The 17,967-nt window shown below is 42.3% G+C and overlaps 1 protein-coding gene across 3 annotated transcripts in view; it reads left to right on the top strand.

Moving 5' to 3' along the window:
• The window catches only part of EML2 (EMAP like 2), a 312,721-nt gene that overhangs the window by 119,388 nt on the left and 175,366 nt on the right, over window positions 1-17,967 (top strand). The gene's annotated exons all lie outside the window — the stretch shown is intronic.

Below are 17,967 nucleotides of genomic sequence, written 5' to 3'. Positions count from 1 at the left end.
AAAGTACTCTTCTGCAAGCTGTCTCATACTTTCATCTCCACACAAAACACACACACAACTATCCAATGCCTTGGGTTCATCTCTCCCAATTTCAGACAACCTGAAATTCCTCATAGACTGGGACTTGAAAGCCAAGGCCACTACAAAGAAATTGTTCCACTCACTGTGGAAACTCAAACAAATAAAACAATACTTCCCAAGAGACGCATTCTGCAACAAGATTCAAACTAAGGGTATGGCCCATGTGGATTCTATGCAGGCTGCAAAGCCCAAATACTAAAACTACAAACAGCATAAAACACAGCTGCCAAACTCCATCTTCGGAAAAACACAATTTGGAAGCGCCAAACACCTTCTACAAAAACTGGCTACCAATCAAAGCACGCATATTGTTCAAGATCTGCTCCAAAGAATAATCTTCAGCCTCCAGGATATATGACCAATTTAATAGACCTACCAATCCAGAATACAAATATCGCAACAAGATCTTACCTAACCCTCCACTTCCCTAAATGTAAATACCTTAAATACAAATCATCATAAGCTTCTCCTATGTTAGCACCAAGCTCTGGAAAACTTGAGGATGATTGCATAACCTTCCAAAAACATTTTGAAGGCATACTTTTTCAGAAACTGCCTTCTAAATGAACCAACTTAACCAATTACCGAATATCAATACGATAATTGGTCAAACTGAATCAAGCCACCAGTGCCAACCCACCCAACAAGCACTAACTTACTCTAGATACAATGTACTTGCTCTATAAAAACTATACCATTGTTCCATATAACTTGCTACAAATCTACTAAAGTCTCTCTCTGTCTTAAACTCTAATCCATTCTATAATGTAACCAATACACTACATAATCATGTAATCCACATTGAACCTACCAATAGGTGGGAAAATGTGGGATACAAATGCATGCATATAAAATGTATTCCACTTTATTTGTAACCACAGGCAGTATATAAAAACCCATCTCCTTTCCTTTTTATCTAGGGCATCCCTCCAAAACTGATCTTGGAAGCACCCCAGCCAGTCAAGTTTACAGGATATCCACAATGAATATTCATGAGAGATTTGCATGCAAATCTCTCATAAATAATCATTGTTAACAACCTTACAATACTGGGCTACACCCCACTTAGTAACTGAACCAACAATACTACCAGTATAAATCTCTCTGCCAGTTAATTTATTTTTAGAAAATACCTTTATTATTTATTTGCTTACAAAACCTAATACCTTAATATATCATTCCTTCATGCACACTCACTTACAAATGCACACACATACACATTTCACAATAAAACCTTAATGGAGCAAACCCATTAATACATGTTATATCCTAACTGTTCAAAATGCCCAGTAACCTCAGCAGGATATTTGTTCAAAAAGTTCCTCTGATGCTAGTACTGCACTACCCCCACGGGGTGTGCCTGTTGCTTTAATCTTCCATACTGGTCACAGCACTGCACAGCAAGTTCAAAAAGTTCATCTGATTTTAGTGCTGCACTACCCCCTAGGGTGTGCTTGTTGCTTTAAACTCCCATCATAGTCACCGCACTACACAAAAGCCAATCCTTTTCATGTGTGCTGGGTCCCAGGAATTCCAAACGAAAATGCAAACATTTGCTTAGAGTTCTCCACTCCTGTGGTCAATCCATTTCCACTCATGCGATGTGCTTTAAACTCTTAGTCATCCGATGTACCCCAGACTACACAGCCTGTGTTTCGCTACATCTGCGTCATCAGGAGTCTGGTCCTACACAAACAAACACATGCAAAAGTGCTCACAACTCTATCCTAAACTCCTCTCAATAACTTATACTAATACATTAACATTTTACTCACTGTGTAAACTTGTAAATCCCTTATGGCTGCAAGATGGTGGGGATTCCACTTCCATCTCATTTTTAGGTGGAATACGGTAGAGCCAGGAGGTTTGAGTAAGGAAGTTGAGTGGCTACAGGTTTGAGTAGGTGGGGCTAGATGGTGTTTGATTAGGTTTTAAGCCAGCTGCGTTTGGTATGCAGATGTGAGGTGGAATCCCCACCGTCTTGCAGCCATAAGGGATTTACAAGTTTACACAGTGAGTAAAATGTTATTGAGAGGGGTTTAGGATAGTTGTGAGCACTTTTGCATGTGTTTGTTTGTGTAGGACCAGACTCCTGATGACGCAGATGTAGCGAAACACAGGCTGTGTAGAGTCTGGGGTACATCGGATGACTAAGAGTTTAAAGCACATCGCATGAGTGGAAGTGGATTGACCACAGGAGTGGAGAACTCTAAGCAAATGTTTGCATTTTCGTTTGGAATTCCTGGGACCCAGCACACATGAAAAGGATTGGCTTTTGTGTAGTGCGGTGACTATGATGGGAGTTTAAAGCAACAAGCACACCCTAGGGGGTAGTGCAGCACTAAAATCAGATGAACTTTTTGAACTTGCTGTGCAGTGCTGTGACCAGTATGGAAGATTAAAGCAACAGGCACACCCCGTGGGGGTAGTGCAGTACTAGCATCAGAGGAACTTTTTGAACAAATATCCTACTGAGGTTACTGGGCATTTTGAACAGTTAGGATATAACATGTATTAGTGGGTTTGCTCCATTAAGGTTTTATTGTGAAATGTGTGTGTGTGCATTTGTAAGTGAGTGTGTATGAAGGAATGATATAAAGGTATTACGTTTTGTAAGCAAATAATAAAGGTATTTTCTAAAAATGAATTAACTGGCAGAGAGATTTATATAAATAATCATTGAGGATATCCTATAAAAAAAACAGACTGGCTGGAGTGCCTGCAGGACCAGCTTTGTGAACCACTGACATCTTTTATTTATTTATTATATTTGAATCCCGCACTTTCCCACTAAAAGCAGGCTCAATGCGGCTTACATAGTAATAGGTAAAACAGAATTTTGTTACTTAAAGTAGGAAATTAAGTATGTTGGCAGGTAAAGACCTGCATTATCCATCTAGTCTGCCCAACAGGGTGCCAGAGTTGTGCACAAGTTCCACTTCATGATCGTATACCTAATCTCTCACCTGACTCCTGACAATTTTAGGGCACAGACGGTCATCTGCCCGGCAGCACTCCTATTTCCCCAACTACTGGAGTTGCTGTCTAAGCCCACTCCAGCCTTGATCCTGATCTGTGTTTGCCATTTACAGGACCTAGACTGTAGAAGTCTGCATGGCATTGGTCTTACTTCCCAACCTCTAAAGCTGCCATCAGAGCTCATTCCAGTTATTTTATTTTTGTTACATTTGTACCCCGCACTTTCCCACTCATGGCAGGCTCAATGCGGCTTACATATTGTATACAGGTACTTATTTGTACCTGGGGCAATGGAGGGTTAAGTGACTTGCCCAGAGTCACAAGGAGCTGCCTGTGCCTGAAGTGGGAATCAAACTCAATTCCTCAGTTCCCCAGGACCAAAGTCCACCACCCTAACCACTAGGCCACTCCTAGTTCTCAACATTTTTGCTTTAATTGGATTCTCTTATTCTATAGTCTAGTGTTCCAACATTCTCAAATTCCATTACTGTTTGTGAGAACCCCCTACAAGAGGGCATTCCAGGCATCCACCAACCTTTCTATGAAAAGTATTTCCTGACATTGGTCCTGTCTCCCACCTTGCAACCTCAACTTGACCTCTAGGTTGTATGTCTCATTGTTTTCTTTTGGTAGGTTGGTTGCTCGACATATTTCTGCTCGCTCTATTTATTTATTTATTTTTTTTTTTTTTTTGCTTTCTCTTGAGTTTCATAGTACTGTCCAGTAAGTCCATTTTGGTGATCATGAATTATAGATAGTCTTGAGTCCCAGCTGCCCCACTATGCCGTACTGATAATCTTATTTATTGTAATAGTACTCTTGCTTCTGTATATACTGGTGATCTTGCATATAACTTTGCTTCCCTCAAATTAGGACTTCTGAATGCTCGTTCTTTTCGTAATAAATTGTTACTTGTGCAAACTATTTTTTGCTACTTCTTTGGATTTATTAGCTATTACTGAAACTTGGCTTTGCGATGGTGAAGAGGTCTATTTATATTGGGCCCTTCCTCCACACTTTACCATGTTTCACACTTCCTAATCCTCTTGTAGAAAAAGCGGGGTGGCTCTCTGCCTACCTTCTGCTTTTCACGTCACAGAATTTCCACCTAGTACTTTTGGTTATCCTGAACTTCTCACTCTATTTCTACTCCCTTTTTTTCTCTTACAATTCTTATTTGCTACTGTCCCTCTTCCTCTCCTGTGTATCTCGAAGACCAGTCACTGTCTGCTATTCTAATTTACTTGTGTTTGGTGACTTTAACGTTCATTTGGACCTTCCTTTGTTGCCTCATACTTTCTCTCTTCACTTCTAACCCTTCAGCAATGTCTCTCTCAAATATTAAACAATCAGCCCCGGTACTGACCCCTGAGGCACAGCTCTACTTGCCTTCCTTTTTTCCTAGTAGATTCTATTTACCACCACCCTTTGTCACCTGTCTGTCAACCAGTTTCCAATCCAGTTCAACACTTTGGATCCAAAGTTTAGCCCTTTCAGCTTATTCAAAAGTTTTCTGTGAAGAACCGTAACAAAGGCTTTGCTGAAATCCAAGTAAATTACATCTGGCGCATGTCATTTATCTAGTTTGTTTGGTCACCCGGACAAAGGAAATCAATCAGTTTGGCAGGATTTTCCTTTGGTAAAGCCATGTTGCCTTGGATCCTGTAAACATTTGAAAGCTAACTATTTTTTTCTTCAGCAGTGACTGCATTAATTTTCCTACCACTAATGTAAGGCTTACCGGCCTGTACTGTCACACTTCTTCCCTGTTCCAGCTTCTGTGAAGAGGGACCACATCCACTCATCTCAATCCTGAGGAACCTCTCCGATCTCTAAAGATCTATTAAATAAGTCCTGAAGATGTCCTGCCAGGATTTCTGAGCTCCCTCAGGATCCTGAGATGTATGCCATCTGGCCCCTTTGCTTTGTCCACTTTCAGATTTTTGATTTGTTTATAAACACAATCTTCCATGAATAGTGCAATATCTACTCCACTCCCAGATATAACCTTGGCAGCCGACTGTAGTCCTTCTCCAAGATTTTCTTCCATGAACACTGAAGAGAAGTACTTGTTTAGCAGGCTTGCTTTAGCCTCATTGCTCTCCATATAGCTATTCACAGCATCTTTCAGTCTTACAATTCCATTCCTAGCTTTTCTCCTTTCCCCCAATATATCTGAAAAGTCTTTGTCATTTCTTTATATCTTTATGATTCAAAAGGACAAAACAGGGTTGACTAATGTTGTGGCACAAGTGTGTGTTACTGGAGGAAAAAGCCTTGAGAACTCCTATTACATGCAAACAAATGCTTTAAATGGAGTTGGACTTCCTCATCATCGGCTGAAAAAAACTCCAGATGTTATAAATAGAACTATAAAGCTTTTCTACTTAGCTTTTTATGTCCATCAATGGCCTTGAACTTCCCGTCTAGGCTACAGGCATTGGCTGTGAACGTTGGTTGTGATCTACGGCGGCCAGCATTTCGAGTCCTATCTGCATCAGGGTCACACGCCAAGTTATCTGAAATTTGAACAAATATATCAATGGAAGCCATCGGCATAATGAAATCTCCTCACACAGTGCCTACCTCCACTCAGTGTAGCTGGCGGTCGTGAAAAAAAGACGCCCATCTTGGAAAATGGCTGGTTTAAATAAGACACTGAGCGTCTCACGTCATGGGTTTAAACCACTCCTATTCACGTTACCGTAAAGATGTTAGAATCCCATGCAGCTGTCATCCTCACAGAAAATGGATCCATTTGAGTTTCGAATTGAGCCCGTTAGGCACAGAAGCTTTGAGTTTAAAAATCCATTTTTGTTCATTCCAAAGTAGGTCTCGAAATTTCAGAGCATTGTTGTGTCCGGAGATCTGTTGCAGTATTAAACTCCGGAATTGATGTTGAAACTCCTCGCAATGTAATGCTACAGGTGAAGTGCTTTTAATGGTGTTGATCGCGCTTTTGTGCTCAATAAGCCTAACAGGGTTCTAGACGTCTGGCCCATTTCCTCCAGTAACACACACTTGTGCCACAACATTAGTCAACCCTGTTTTGTCCTTTTGAATCATTTGAATTTGTACAGTGGTTGAACCCTGAGTTTAGTGTTGAATCTTGACTTCTTTATATCTTTAGCCATTTTTTTCTTCCACCTGCACTTTCACTAGCTATATTTCCCTCTTCATTTCTTTGTTTGTTCTGTAATCTTTTCTGTGATTCTTTTGTTACACCTTTCTGTATTTCTTGAATGCAGCCTCTTGCCCTTTCTTCAGCCACTTATTTGGAGAACCATATAGGTTTTCCATTTCTCTTGTTTTTGTTTACTTTCCTCGTGTAAAGACTAGTTGCCATATTTTTTTTTAATAGCAGCTTTCAGCTTCTATAGCCCTTCCACTTCCCCTGTGCCTACCCATACTGTCGGCTCCTTCAGGTATTCCCCCATTTTATTTATTTATTTTATTTTGTTACATTTGTAACCCACATTATCCCACCTCTTTGCAGGCTCAATGTGGCTTACAATTCGTCATGGATACTGAAATAGAAGAGTATACATTTGGCTTTACAGAGCGTTTTGGGTTACATGAAGATGAAATACATGATAGTGTAAGAGCAGGAGGCATTATAATGCTGGATGTATTAAGGTTGTACAGTTACATGTGTTGCTCATTGTGATATATCTTGTCAAAGAGAGAAGTTTTTAATGCTTTACGGAAGTTGGTCAATTCATAGACCGTTTTCAGGTGACGTGGCAACGCGTTCCAGAACTACGTGCTCATGTAGGAGAAGGTTGATGAGTGCATTAGTTTGTATTTCAGGCCTTTGCACTTAGGGGGATGAAGATTGAGGAATGTACGAGAAGATTTCTTTGCGTTCCTGGGTGATAGGTCTATTAGGTCCGACATGTAAGCTGGGGCGTCGCCATGGATGATTTTATGGACTAGGGTGCAAAGCTTGAATGTGATCCGTTCTTTAAGTGGGAGCCAGTGTAGTTTTTCACGTAAAGGCTTTGCGCTTTCGTATTTTGGTTTGCCGAATATTAGTCTGGCTGCCGTGTTTTGGGCAGTCTGGAGTTTAAGTATTTGTTCTTTGCAACCAGCGTAAAGTGAATTACAGTAGTCCAGATGACTGAGTACTAGTGATTGTACCAGATTGCAGAAAACAGTCCTTGGAAAGTATGGTTTGATTCTTTTTAGTTTCCACATTGAGTGAAACATCTTTTTAGTTATGTTTTTCGCATGGTTCTCAGTGTCAGGTGTCGATCAATAGTGACTCCAAGAATTTTTAGGGTGTCCGAGATTGGTAGATTTAGTTTAGGTGTGTTGATGGTGGTAAATTTGTTCTTATTGTATTGTGAGGTGAGTACTAGGCATTGGGGTTTTTCTGCATTGAGTTTCAGCTGAAATGCATCTGCCCAGGAATTCATGATGTGTAGGCTTTGCTTGATTTCGTTGGATATTTCTCTTAGATCTTGTTTGAATGGGATGAAGATCGTTACGTCGTCAGCGTATATGAATGGATTTAAGTTCTGATTCGATAGTAGTTTGGCCAAGGGTATCATCATTAGGTTGAAAATGGTCGGTGAGAGGGGGGATCCCTGTGGTACTCCGCATACAGGCGTCCATGTAGCTGAAGTGGTCGAATTTGAAGTCACTTGGTATGAGCGTGTGGTTAGGAAGCCCTTAAACCACTTGAGGACTTTACCTCCGAATCCGAAGTATTCAAGGATGTGTAATAAAATTCCATGGTCAACCATGTCAAATGCGCTCGACATGTCAAATTGTAACAGTAGTATGTTATTACCGTTTGCTACCAATTGTTTGAATTTGGTTGTGAGCATAACTAGTACGGTTTCAGTACTGTGTTTAGAGCGAAATCCTGACTGGGAGTCGTGTAGTATTGAGAACTTGTTTAGATATTCAGTGAGTTGTTTGGTCACCATACCTTCTGTTATTTTAGTGATTAAAATCAGCATGTCTGAAATCCAATACTTTTGAATTGTATGCATCTGCACTTCCATATTGTGTGATCACTATTGCCTAGGTGGGCACCCATCCAGAAGTTGGAAACACTTTCTGCATTTGTGCCTACCCATACCATCGGCTCCTTGAGGTATTCCCCCATTTTATCAAAATCGGCATGTCTGCAATCCAGTACTTTTGAGTTATACATGTGGACACTCACCTGAATGTTGGAAACGTTCTCCATTTGTGAGCAATAGATCCAGCACCGACCCTTCCCTCATAGATTCCATCATTTGTCTGAGTAAAAGCACTTTGACAGGCATCCACAATCTCTGCTTCTTTCCAATTCTGCTGATATGACGTTCCAATCCACATTAGGCAAGTTGAAATCTCCCAGCAACAGCACTTCTCCCCTTTCATTGCAAACTTATGGATATCTTCAATCAGATCCTTGTCCAGCTTTTCCAGTTGTGCTGGAGCCTGTGGATACAGGTTCCAGAACAATCTATTCAGCAGCTTCCTTTCCCCAGGTACCCTGCTTTTCAGCCGCTCTGATATTCTTCATATACAATGTTGCTGCTTCATCTTTTTGACCCTCCCTATCCTTAAAAAGATTATAGCCCAGTATGTCTGCATCCCATTCATGGGAATTGAGCCATCTTTGTAATAGCAACAATATCCCAAGTCTTCCTTAACATCGGGGCTTGCAAAATATTGAACCTTTTTTCTTAGAATTTGAGCACTTGTGCTCATTGTGTTACATGAGTTTAGATGGTTTTCTCTGTTAACATTACCTCCCCCCACTGCTATCATGTTTTTTTCAGGGGATGACTTTGACTTCCCTTGCTTCCTTATGTCGCCCCCACCCTACTTTTTTTTTTTTCTTTGTCTGGACACACACTGTCTGAATTTATCCCCAAGGATCCTTTTTCCTTCCACAGAAAGATGTAGCCCATAATTACAGTACAGCCTGTTTTTTTCCACATACTACCCCATTCCCCTATGTATCTAAAACCACCTTTACACCAAGCTTCAAGCCACTTATTGAACTCCTCTGTTTTACATAGTCTTTCCTCTCCCTTCCCATATGTATGAATAACTTCAGAAAAAGCACCAGGTACAATGAAACACAATTAAATTAATTCTCAAACTCTGCAGTGGGAAGAAAGTTCAGAACATTTCTGGAAATGAAACACCCTTATTCAACAGTCATTTTCAGCATAAAAACACAAGGCAAGAACAGTTATAAACTGGATGAACTGAAATATAGCACTTACAGAAGCCAGGAGCTCCACAAGAGACTAGCTTAGCTTGTAGCAGTGCTTTTAATACACTTTTTTTCCCAGCTTTTGTTCTTCTGTTCATGGAGTCAACCAGGGCTGGGAATGCTGTAAGAGATGATCACTGTTCCTAGGCGTGCAGGTTGTAGTCGTTGCAAAACCTAAAGGCTGGATTTAGGATCCTTCCTTACAGGGCCTTGGAGGTAGTCCTAGTGCTTGGTCCTCTGAGGACTTTAGGAGTGGAGTAGCCTAACGGTACAGTGGTCTGAACCTGGGGAACAAGGTTAATTCCCACTGCAACTCCTTGTGGTTCTAGGCAAGTTACCTAAACCTCCTTTGCTCCAGGTACAAAATAAGTACCTGCATATATGTAAACAGCTTTGCGCGTAACCACAAAGGTAGTACCTCAAACCTCATCCCCTTTAGATGGGATGATTCTAAATTAATCGAAGGAATATAAAATGTCTTTGGTAGTTAATGAAGGCTAGCTTAGCTGCTTTGAACACAAAGCAGTAGGAGGAAACTCCTGAGTAAAAGACTTCTTGTTCAGACTGCATTCTTCTGATATTTTATGTCTCTAGTTTACTTTTAGAGATGACTAGGCAGGAACCACCTCTACCCCTAAAGTCTCCAGTGGACCTAGGTATTATTATTATTTGTTGCATTTGTATCCCACATTTCCCCACCTTTTTGCAGGTTCAATGTGGCTTACATATTACCGTTAACGGCGTTAGCAGATTCTGGTCTGAACAAATGCATGGGTTGGATTAATTCAAAGCGATATTGTGGTAGAATGAGGTACATATATGGTAGGTACAGTTGGGGGGAACTTAGATAGGGAGAGGGGAGGAAGAGTCAGGTAATGTCCATTATGGACTTTGGTTACATTGTGTTGCAAGTGTCCAGGTATTTTATGTTGTAGGTGGGGTATGCTCTTTTGAACAGTTCTGTCTTTAGTGTTTTCCAGAAATTTAGGTGGTCGAGTTACTGCTTTTGGCAGTGCGTTCCACAATTGTGCGCTTACGTATGAAACTGGTATGCATAGGTGGATTTGTATCTGAGACCTTTGTTGCTTGGGTAGTGGAGATAGGTATGATTGTGCAGATTTTGTGGTGTTTCTGGTTGGCAAGTCTGAGATCTGTCATGTATCCCGGTGCCTCGTTGTAAATCATTTTGTGAACAGTCGTGCATATTTTGAAAGTGATATGTTCTTTGGTAGCCGGAGTGGTTTGGTGCTGTCAAAACGCGTTCTTCCAAATATAAGCCTGGCTGCTGTGTTTTGGGTGGTCTGAAGTTTCTTTGATTTGATCTTTGCATCCTGCATATATTCCATTACAGTAGTCTGTGTGGCTTAGTACCATTGACTGTATCAGGTTACAAAATATTTCTCTTGGGAAGAATGGTTTCACGCGTTTTGAGTTTCCACATTAAGAAACATTTTCTTTATGGTGTATTTCGCTTGGGTCTCTAGAGAGATGTATCGTCGATTGTTACTCTGAGAAATTTCAGGCTGTCTGAGATTGGGAGGGTGTATCCTGTGGTGTTGATGTTTGTGGGTTTGTATGTATTGTATTGCAATGAGATGATGACAGTGTTTTTTTTCTGTATTGAGTTTTTTAGTTGGAATGCATTTGCCCATGAGTTCATGTAAGTTGAGATTGATTTCATTGGTAATTTCTGCCAGGTCATGTTTGTAGGGGATGTATAATGTTACATAGTCAGCGTAGATAAATGGGTTAAGGCCAGTGGTGTGCTGGAGCAGGCTCTCACGGGCTCGCAAGAGCCGTTTGTTAAGTTTTTAAGAATTTTGGGAGCCGGTTGTTAAAGTAGGCCTCCCCATGGCTACTTTAACAACTGACTCCCAAAATGTGGGCTTGGGCCCCCTCCTGAATTCTTTTTTACTTTGCTGGCAGTAATGCTGGCCCCACCAGCCAAGTAAATAGACTGCTGCTGCTCCTTGTTTCTGACTCTGAGCATCAGGCTGAGACTTTCCATGCAAGTGCAAGAAGGTTCCATCATGCTGCTCAGAGCCAGAAACAAGCAGCAGAGAATGGTGGCAGTCCATTTATTGGCTGGTGGGGCTCGGCAAAGGTATGCCTAGCATGCCCGCACAAGGGAGGGGGGGAGAGAGGCATGTATTCCCCCACAAAAAAAGAATTTCAGGGCCGGCTATGCCCGGAGAGAGAGCCAGTTGTTAAAAATTTACCAGCACATCCCTGGTTAAGGCCTTGGGTGGATAAGGTCTTGGCTAGTGGAGTCATCATGAGATTGAAAAGGATCAGTGATAGTGGTGATCCTTGCGGTACTCCGCAGCCTGGTTTCCACGGTGATGTTTTTAATTTCACTTGATATGTTCTTGTGGTTGGAAAACCCTTGATCCAATTGAAAGCCACCACTGATTCCGAAGTAGTCTGAGTCTTAGCAGTATGTTATGGTTAACCAAGTCGAAAGCACTTGACATGTCAAATTGGAGGAGGAGAATGCTCTTGCCTAGTGCTATTTCCTGCTTGAATTTGGTTAGGAGAGTGAGTAGTACTGTTTCCATGCTGTGTAGGGGTTGAAATCCTGATTGTGACTCATGTAATATAGTAAAGCTGTTTGGCCACCAGTCCTTCCATTAGTTTGACTACTAATGGGATAGATGCTACTGGGCGGTAGTTAGTAATGTCGTTTGTACTTTTCTTTGTGTCTTTTGGTATTGGGGTGAGCAGGATGTTGCCTTTTTCTTTAGGGTAGATAAACTTCATGCTTCAGCAGGGTAAGTGGGATGCGAGATCTGTTATAAAGCAGTGGGGGGAAGATTGTTTTAGGTAGCTGGGGCAAGTGTCCAGTTGACAGTGGCTGTTGGAGTATTTTTTTTATCACCTGAGTAACTGTGTCTGTGCTGAGGAGATCGAAATTTGACCATATTTGGTCAGCAGGGTGTTCATCAGGGGTTGGGTCTAGACCATTAATGAAGTTTTCTATGTCCATGTTATTCTGAGGTAGAGTTTTTTGCGTAGGTTTATGATTTTTTTCATTGAAATATTTAGCGAGGTTGTCTGCAGATGGGATGTCAGTGTTGGTTGTGTGATCGGTGTTGTGTCTAGAAGTTTGTTCACAAGGTTGTATAGTTTCTTTGTGTTTTTGTAGTTTGGCCCAATTTTAGTTTTGTAGTACAACCTTTTGGTCTGTCTTATTGCATATTTGTGTTTCCTTTGTAGTTGTTTCCATGTGTTGAGTTTTTTTCTTTTTCTTTTTTTTTTTTTTTTCATGCGCGTTCGTTTCCTAGATTTGTGTTTTTAGTTTTCACAGTTCTTTTGTTGAACCACGGTATTGAGTTGTGACTACATGAAGTTCTTGTTTGTAAGGGTGTTATTTCATCTAGTACGTGTCTGCATCTTTTGTCCCATTCTGAGAGGTAATATATGGATTCCGTTTGTGCTGTTCAATCGTTGTTGTATATCTGTTGCCAGAAAATATCCGGGTCTATTTGGCCTCTTGTGGTGCGAGTCATGTGTTCTCTTGTATGGAGAGAATCCCTTTTTCGCCATTTTAGGGATAGGTTTAGTTTGTAATGGTCAGTCCATGGTGTTTCTGTCCATCTAGTTTGGTTCTGATCAGCAGATATTTTGTATGTGATGAGGTCAAGTGTATGACCCTTCGCGTGGGTTGTTTGCAGATGTGGCAATGTAAGATCACATAGATGAAGGAAGTCCTTGCATTCTCGTGCGTTGGTAGAATTTAGGTCTTCAAGGTGAAGGTTGATAGTCCTAATACTAGTGTACTGGATACACATATATTTGAAACGAAGTCCATAAAGTCGGCCTGGCTATCGTTCCATTTACATGGTGGTCTGTAGAATAGGACGCAATTTAGGTGGTTGAGTAGGGTATTGTGTTGAATTCTAATTGAGGCTATTTCGAGGTGGGTTGTTATAGATTCCGCGGTGGTTTCAATTGTGAGATGAGATCGGTATATAAGCGCTATGCCCCCTCTTTTTTTTTTTTTTTTTTTTTCTTCTGGTTGTGGGTAATTTTATATCCTGGAGGACATAGGTTTAAGATGATAGGGTCCTTCTGATCATGGATCCAGGTTTTGGTGATGAAGAGTAGATCAAGTTTCTCTGACGTGATCCAGTCTGTTGATGTTGTTTTGTTTACTACAGATCTGGCGTTGACGTAACCTATTTGAATTTTTTGGTATGGATCTTTTGCATTCGGTGTTATGTGGACTTTTGCTGTTTTTTGGTTTGTGTGGATTTTTTATGACCTTTCTTTCTTTTTCATTTTGTTGATGTATGTTGATTTCTGCAAGTGGGGTGGTCATTGTTAGGTGGATCATGGATAAGGAGTAGACTGCTAGGATCAGTTTGGCGGTGTTCATTATGGTATCAATTCAATCGTTTTTAAGAGGCTGTTGTTGTATTCAGCGTTGAAGATTATTCTTCGTGCCCTCATTTTTGTGTAACAGTCTTGTCCTCAAAGTTGAGAGTTTCTCGTTGTAGCTTTATATCACGGAGCGTGATTTAGCAGGATCTGGCATTCTCGGGATAATAGTTTAGTGATAGACCGTGCGTTTCTTTGTTTTGGTGGCTGGTGCTACTTACAATGTGCCGCGATCAAGTCATAACCCAGTGCTGCGTCTCTCTATTTCCCTCCTGGTGAATTTTGAAGGCGGTTTAATAGACTGGAGTGGAAGTGAAGCTTTCTAGTCCATTGTGAACAAGGAAGCCATTTGGTTAATCTCTGTACTCCATGCAGCCGTCACTGGTGTTCACTCGAAACTCAGCAAGTAAACCTATGAGCTGGCGAGGAGGTTTAATAGAGTAAAGTTGTGGTGTGCCTATCTAGACCACTGTGAGAAGGAAGCAGTTTGATTGGTCTCTCTTTCCACTGCCCCACGTAGCTGTCATTGGTGTTCACTCAGAGCACAACAAGTGAACCTGTGATCTGCTGCATCCACGTTGTTGTTTTTTATTGTCTAGCAGTGGTTGTGTTGGATACGCAGTGCCTGGTTTATCATATGCGCTTGGTGTCTCCTCACGCTTGGTGTCTGGCTGATCGGCGCTCCCAGATGTGAGGTCCAAGGCAGCGGGCACTGGCCGGATGCGTCCCACACATCTCTCCGACGACCATCCCCCGCACGGGCACCCTGGCACATAGCTCGTGCTCGGTGCCTCTTTTCTCCTTCAGCTTGCCGCTCTGCACTCCAGTTGAGCAGATGGGCTCCGGGATGAGGCACACAATGTCGCGTTTCCAAGTCGGCGGGGCCACGGTCGGCTCCCGGAGGTGCTCGGCGGCCCGTCTGTGGAAAGTCAGCGGGCCATCTCTGCTGATCTCCGGCGCTCAACCACAGTAAGCTTGCGCTCCCTCGGAAATTCCCAGAGGCAGCTAGGTGCTCGGCGGGGGACCTCGACCGACACTCCGGCACGGCTCGTGTAGCTCTCAGGCACCAGGTCCAGTGGTCTGAGAAGTCAGAGACCCTGGCTAGATATGGGGAAAAGGCCGACAGTCGCACAACAGCGCATGGTTCGGGATAAGGTATCTTGCAAGGATACCACACAAACAGGGAAGATAGGGTTTCTGGATAGTGAGGTTACACAAGAGACCGCAGTAGGCCAGGTGCCCTTAAATACAACTAAAGATCAGACAGAAGATGGCAAATAGTGTCAAGCACTAAGCATCATGCAAATAGGAACAACAAACATACTCTGAAATGTCTATATGCAAATGCTAGGAGTCTAAGAAATAAGATTGAGAGTAGGAATGTATTGCACTAAATGAAAAATTGGACATAATAGGCATTACTGAGACCTGGTGCAAGGAGGATAACCAGTGGGACACTCATACCTGGGTACAAAGTATATCGTAGTGATAGGCTGGACCCGACTGGTGGACGGGTAGCATTGTATATTAACGAGAGCCTTGACTAAGATTACAAATTCAGCAGGACACAAATCACACCTTTGAATCATTGTGAGTTTAAATTCCATGTATAAAAGGGAAAAGGACGGTGATAGACTACCGTCCGCCTCGTCAGGATGAGTAGGTAGACGCAGAAATGATATAAGAAATCAGAGACGCAAACAAAATGGGCAATGTGATTATATTTGGGTAATTGAAGTCACCCATTATTGACTGGGTAAATGTAACATTGGGACACGCTAGAGAGGTACAATTCCTTGATGAAATCAAGGACAGCTTTATGGAGCAGCTGGTGCAGGAGCCGACGAGAGAAGGAAAAATTCTAGACTTGGTCCTTAGTGGAGCGCATGATCTGGTGAGGGACTTTATGGTACTGGGGCCGCTTGATAACAGTGATCATAATATGATCAGTTTTGATATCAACCTTGAAGTAACTATACCTAGGAAGTCAAATACGTAAGTACATAAGTAATGCCACACTGGGGAAAAGACCAAGGGTCCATCGAGCCCAGGGGCCAATCCAGGCCAAGGGCACCTGGCGAGCTTCCCAAACGTACAAACATTCTATACAGGTTGTTCCTGGAATTGTGGATTTTTCCCAAGGCCATTTAGTAGTGGTTTATGGACTTGTCCTTTAGGAAACCGTCTAACCCCTTTTTAAACTCTGCTAAGCTAATTGCCTTCACCACGTTCTCTGGCAACAACTTCCAGAGTTTAATTATGCGTTGGGTGAAGAAACATTTTCTCCGATTTGTGAAGCGCCTGTTCACGCTTTCCAAAAATACTAGGACTATGGGGAATGCGATGACACTACAGTGTAGTAAATTTTAAAACAAATCGGAGAAAATGTTACTTCACCCAACACATAATTAAACTCTGGAATTAATTGCCGGAGAACGTAGTGAAGGCGGTTAGCTTAGCAGTGTTTAAAAAGGGGTTGGACGGTTTCCTAAAGGACTAGACCGCTACTAAATGGACTTGGGAAAAATCCACAATTTCAGGAATAACTTGTATAAAATGTTTGTACGTTTGGGTAGCTTGCCAGGTGCCCTTGACCTGGCTTGGCCGCTGTTGGGGACAAGATGCTGGGCTCGATGGACCTTTGGTCTCTTCCCAGTATGGCAGTATGACCTGCGACCCGGCCACGAGATCACATGATCTGCCAGGTGAAGTCGTCTATCATCGATCTGGTTCTGTTCCAGACAATCGTAGGTCTATTGATCTATTTGGGGGTCGCATGGTCCGTTTTCAACTGGTTCTCAGCTGATATTTTTAGTCGGGGTCCCCGGAGCTGGTTGCTCCGTGACCTTCAGGTAGCGGCCATCTTATCTACCAATGCACAAAGGGCCTTGTTAACTTCTCGCAGGGCTACCATATTTAATGAGTTGCAAACAGTCACTGATGCACGGATCCTGTTTTGTGCATCGGTCGCTGTTTTGCGACTTGCGCATTTGACATTTTGACCAGGATGGAGTTTTTTGTGTTGTGTGATTGTGGGGGGTGGAGCTCAAGGGGGGGGTTCACCAGAGTCCAGCAGACCCCCTCTAGCCTTCTGTTATGCAACTCAAACTCCCTGGTAGTCTTGTGACCCCTCTTCCCCTTCCACAAAATCTAAGAACCCCTCCCTGCGTCCGCAGAAGGTTATTTTCCTTATATGGTACTTAGCCCCTCCCATTGCATCCCAGGATGCACTGGGCAGGGGCTGGGTGCTATCATTTTGCAAAGGGCAGGCCCAGAGGAAGGAGGTGTTGCTCCTGCCTCAAGCTTTTTGAAGGTATAGGAAGCGTCACTAGAGTGGGAGGGGGTTCGGGAGGGGATCCACTGGACCACCAGGTATTTTTTATTGGGGTGTGGGGTCATGAAGGGGTCCACTGGACCACCAGGGATATATATATATAATTTTTTTTTTTAATCAGGAGAGTACAGTAATGAGGAGGGGAGTGCAGGCAACGTTTACAGCTGCCTGTTTCCCTCCTCCGACTGCTCCATAGCTGCCATAAAGTTTACCTTGTTAAAGCTAGGACCTCCCTTTCTGTGCATAGCACGGAATGCTCATAATGTTAATGAACTTGTAATATGTTTGCATAGGATTTTCGGTAGCTGCTAATAGCACACATTAGAGCCACAGAAAACCCTTTTGAGTATTACTCGCTTAACGCTTGCTTTAAACCGGTGTAGCTGGTCTAAAGCAAACGTTGCAAGCTTGGTAAGCTTTGTGCAGTGGCCGCTCCAGTCTAGAAGTATTTGCCTCATTTCATATTATTGATTACATAGACATTAGAAATGTATGGAAGTTCCAAGCACTAGCTACTGTCCCTGGAGTAACCTCCGTTATATTTTTAGAATATACATTACTAAGGCTATATTTAGAATCAAAGGGGCTCTTTTACTAAACTGTGTTAAGCACCAATGCATATTTAACTTGGGGGCGGGAGGGGAAGGCTTATCGTAGAATATGTTGAAGCATGCAGTACTTTGCTTGTTGGTTCATGCTAATGGTGTGTTTTTATGGGCGGGGATGTGTTAGGTGGGGAATAGAAGTAGAAGCATTATCTAGCTAGTGAATTCGCATTACTGCATGCTAACTGGATAACACAAGGTTTAATACAGGCGCATTTGGTGCCTCCTAAATAGGAGGTGGTAAGTGTTCCTGCCTGTGTCAATTTTTTGCAAGTCCTGAATGCTAATGGAAAAACTAGCATGAGACCTGCAAAAAGAGAATCCTTAAATATGGGTTTAGCACAAGGGGAAAGTCCCACATATAT

Source organism: Microcaecilia unicolor, chromosome 11 (genome assembly GCF_901765095.1).
Source record: "Microcaecilia unicolor chromosome 11, aMicUni1.1, whole genome shotgun sequence".
NCBI lineage: Eukaryota > Metazoa > Chordata > Amphibia > Gymnophiona > Siphonopidae > Microcaecilia > Microcaecilia unicolor.
Note: the sequence above shows the minus strand (reverse complement) of the source record. Positions and strands in the feature narration are given on the sequence as shown.